Source organism: Uloborus diversus, chromosome 9 (assembly GCF_026930045.1).
Source record: "Uloborus diversus isolate 005 chromosome 9, Udiv.v.3.1, whole genome shotgun sequence".
NCBI classification, from domain to species: Eukaryota; Metazoa; Arthropoda; class Arachnida; order Araneae; family Uloboridae; genus Uloborus; species Uloborus diversus.
Window position 1 is genome coordinate 104689336 of NC_072739.1, and position 4852 is coordinate 104694187.

Below are 4852 nucleotides of genomic sequence, written 5' to 3' on the forward strand. Positions count from 1 at the left end.
GGCCATCGTCGTCGGCGCCCTTGGATACTGGGATAGGGGGAACGACCGCGTCGTCGCCCGCCTCTGTTCACGAAAGTATGGGAATCTGATGCGGAAATTCATAGTATCCGATACTATCCGGGCCTCCAGAGATATTTACATTGAATTTATCACTAGCACGCGCCAGGATCAGGGTTCTTCTACAATAAGGACTTCCACAAATACCACCTAAGTGGCTGCCTGCTTCCGCATTGTTCTTTTTATCCATGTTTCACCTTTGTATACAGACCTTGTTCATCACACATGTTATCCCCTTTTTTTATTGCCGTTCTATCGATTTTGTTACTCGACTATCATACGCACTGTTGGGACATTTTGTACCTCATTCCTGAAAGCATCAATAAAAATTTTTAAGTTTTTATCAGCTTAATGCGTACGCGCGAGCAACTGACATCATGATCATCAAATAGCCAAGGTCGAGAACGCGGTATTTGTTGTTTGTGCTTCATTCTCCTAGTGGCGCCATCTGTGGAAGAAAGCCTCAACTTGTCGTTCGTCAGCTAAGAAGGACGCCGTCAACTGCTCCGCCGGACATCTAGCGACTTCTTCAGCCTGAACAAGGGGAGAGGTACCAATCTTTAGTTTCCCCCTCCCTGAGTCTTTCCCCTCTTTTTGTATGTTTTGCGTTACGGACGCTTATCGCTCCGCAGCGCCATCTACTGGGAGCGTCCCGCACTAGCTCAACCGACGTTTAAATTCCTTTGTTTATTATTGTTTTATAGTGTTTCTTTGTTCATTTTATTCGCATTTTATATATTTATTCATTGTATATTAAGTTCTTTGTGCTCTTGTGCACCCTGTACGCGCTGGTGGCTAGTGCTTTCGGGAATGTAGATATGTAGCTCGTAGTGCTCCCAATTGAGTTTGTCTGTTTTTGTCTTACTCGTTGCTTTGTTTCTGAGATTTTATTGTTTTCTTCTTTTTGTGTGCCTTCATTGGTGTGTCATCTTTTGCCCCGGTCATTTATTACGCGCGAGCCTCACATGTCACCTGATGGCTCGGGATCCGAAGTTAATGCCGAGATCTTCAAGTACAACAGGTGCCCCTTCAGCACAGTTTCCCCGACTGAGAGGCAAGTCCACATTGATATTCATATCTGCTCCTCAGTCGAGCCACACAGTTGCAGGAAGGAAGCGAAGCGTCGCCTAAAGAAGTTGGCAACTGCTGAGCTCGCGATGGGAATTGCCCGCCCGGAACTCCAGACTGTCCCGTGTCTTCAGGCCATCTTCTCCAGTCAAAGGCTAGGCCAAGATGTCAACGTTCCCTCGATGTATGGAAGTCCGCCTCTCCAGTCAAGCTACCGCGTGCCCATCCAGGAGGTCACGGCCATTCCAGTAGAGCTGGACAACGTTGAGGTGCCGTCACCCCCCCCCAGGCCCATGGTGCATTGAATCCCGTGTAATTCGAAGAGTCTGAAGGTCGTGCTCCTCCACCCGCGGTGTCATCTCTGAGCCCGACTGGATCGCTCGACTCCACGCGGCTCACCATTGACGAAGAGCGGCCAGCGAGCCCATCCACATCACCTTCCGAACCTGAGCCATCTGAAAGAGGAGATGACAATGCCTTACCTCCACAGTTCTCCTTGCCAAGCCCGGAGGTTACTGAGCTTGAGAAGTGGCAGCTAAGTCTTTTCGACTCACCGATTGAACCTGAGGAGATGGTGCAACCGACCCCACCGGTCATCAGTCCCACTCCTGATCGCCACCCAGGCCAACATGACCCCGTTCCTGACGCAGTTCTTCTTGAAAGCAACGCGGAGTAAGCCCGTCCACAAGGCGAAATCTCCCATGAAGACAGTGAGCTCCCCCTCCAGATTGGAGCTTCAACTGCACAAGTCGACCACAACGTGAAGGTCATGCCAGAAACGTCGCAGCCCAGCGAGTCACAAGGCGCTGCCTTTAGCCTGAGTTCCAATCCCCTTGCCGCAACGCAGATCGACAACGTTCTTCACCTGATTCTCCCTCTCCCGGCAACACTGGTCTGCCCAGAAGCTAACTGCACCCGGGAATTCAAGAGCACTAGCAGGTCCAGTCCCAGGAAGGCGGTTAAGAAGCACCTCGCCAGGAAACACCGGCACCGAATTGCTGAAACAGCGTATTGGTGCTCCTTCTGTGAGCTTAGGTTCACGGAGTCCCCGGCTCTCCATGGCTGCCTGAAGGTTGCTGCAACGTTATAGCATAACAAGAGTGCCTCGTCCTCCGTCGAGTCTTGCAGCCATGTTCCCTCAACTTTTCACTCGACCAATGTTAGTGACGATACAGATGTCCTCTTCCTCTCGACGCAGGAACCGCTCTCCCCCGACATTGAGCAACCCGTGATCCCGGAGTCGTCTCCCCCGGTCACCCAACAGGATGTGGCAAGGCCCTGCGGTGGCACTGCTTCACTGCTCCCCACCACTTCTGCTCCCAAAAAGCTGAAGAAAGCAGCGGAAAGTAATCTGCCCCTGTTCCTGAGGTTCCAGTTGTCCTGCAACGCCGCCCGGAGCAACCAGAGCCCCGCCAGTCTGGGCTGCTTCCGGTAGCAACGTGCCCACGTCAGCGGAAGGTGCATTGGCGGCAATCGTGGAGGACCCTGTCCAACAACAAAGCGAGCCTTACTTCTCCTGTCCTCCCTGAGGCAATACCAGTTTTCCGTGTCGGTGAGGTTCTGCAACTGTCGTTCCCGGTTCCCTGACGTGATCCACTGTACTGAACCAGCCTGTTCTGCAGCCTGGAAAGCCGCCATGTGATATGAGACGAAGAACTCACTTAGGCGCTACCTGCTTAAGAAGCATGGTCTCACTGTCAGGAGCTCGCTCTACTGGTGCTCCATTTGTCATGGAAGGATCCACCGTAAGTCCTCCGAGCATCCCTGCTTGCCCTCACGGCCCCTGGTCACGGTGGAAGGTAGGCACCACTGCGATAAATGTGACTACTCGTCCCTGACGAGAAGAGTTCTGCTGAACCACGCCGCGACCCACCGAAAGGAACAGAGGCAAGCAGCAACCCCACTTCGGATTCCTGACCCCTCCAGGCCAAAGAGAAGCCGAAGAAGGAGGCCTTTGCCCAGCGCTGGTGGAAGCATCCCCGGTGGTGATGACTCGAGACGTAGGCCATCCCAGCCAAGTAGTTTGTCCAACCTGCCGCCTGCTCCAACCGCCAGCAGTCATCGCTCCAACGGTGCCCCAGCCGCTGCTGCCTGCCGACGGTTACCACCCCCTCTGATGTCCGTGACACTAGGGTTAGCGTGACGCATTCCCGGCACGAGGCTTCGGCTGAAAGTAGACAGCCTTCACCGGATGGCACATCACCTAGGCTCTCCCCGTCCGCGCCAGCTGACGGAGTCTTCTCGTCCAATGACGACAGCTTCGAGGCCGTTCATCCTACCCCAAGTGAGCTTCCGCTGCACGGGGAGAACCCGGCAAATGGTCCAGCCGCCTATCATGTGCCTCTGACCCAGCAGAATGCAAGCGAGGAGACACCCCCCATCCTTCCCCCGCATCGAGGACTAGACCCATCACGGTGATTTTCACCCGTAGGGTTTGTAGGACGGAAAGAAGGTTGTCCTCCTTGCTGTAACGACGAGTACTGGTTCTGGGGGCCGCATTGATTTCGCTCTGCGCGCGCCTCAGTCGCTCGAACCGGACAGTGAGGGGACCTCTAAAATTCCGTGTAGGGATTCCCGCCTTATTGCGCACAAGCGCGGGTCTAGTCAGACTAAGGCTACATCCTTAAGATGAAGTGTTCCTCCCTTTCTATCCCCAGTTGGTGAGGAGACGGGCAGAGTAGGCTTGGTAAGAGGGACCGAAAGACTACTCGTCACCGCCCCGCGTCGGGACTGCTTCTGCAGTTGGCCCGTACCTGCGGCGGTAGGGGTCAATCGGGACCTATGACCGGGCCGAGGGCTGCTCTTTGACAGGCCGCTGGTTAGTTTTTTTTTTCTCTTGTCATAGATTCTATAGCTATATATATATATATATATATATATATATATATATATATATATATATATATTTTCAGATCTTAGTTATTTTTAGATTAAACGAGTTTTTTTTTTTTTTTTTAAAGTACAGAGCACTTTAGTGGTAGGATGTGCTAGTTTATTTTGTTTCCCATTTATTTTATTTTTTATTTTTTCGTTTAATTGTATCTGTTTTGGGAGGGGTTTTTTGCTTTGCCGTGACTTTCATTTTTCCCCCCTTTTCTCGGCAGGCAGCTTTTGCCCATAGGGCAGCCCTTTTTTTCAGGGCCTTGCTGATTTGAGAGTAGGCGGGTCCTTGACTTTCCTGATTTGTTGTAAATCAGGCGGACCTTGGCTAGTTCGTCAGCTCTATCAGAGGGGGGGGGATGGAGGAATGCGAGAAATCCCCGGGTGGGGGAACACTTCGGTGCCCTTCATTTGGCTGTGCCCAATTTGGGTACGTATTCCTCTTTCCTCCCACTCCTCTGTTAGCGGAAGTCACGGCGGTTCAGCCTTTTACGTTAGAAAGTCTTGGGGACCCATGTAGCGGGCGTGGGTATCCCTGGAAGGATCCGTGGTATTTTTATGATGGTTGGTTGGTTAGTTGATTTTTTATGGCGCAAGAGCCCTTAAGGGCTATACTGCGCCAAACGATTTTTTGTTATATTTTATTTAAAAATGAATCAAAAAAGTAAAAAAAAGTATTTTTTGAAGTAAAAGCATAAACCTTCAAGTTGTAGTATTAAAAAAAGAACACCTTAAAAACATATAAATGATAAAAACATATTAAGAAAAAATGGATAAAACAATATCTTGAAAAATATAAAAAGGACGAAATCACATAATGACGACACAAACACTAAATTAAAAGGGA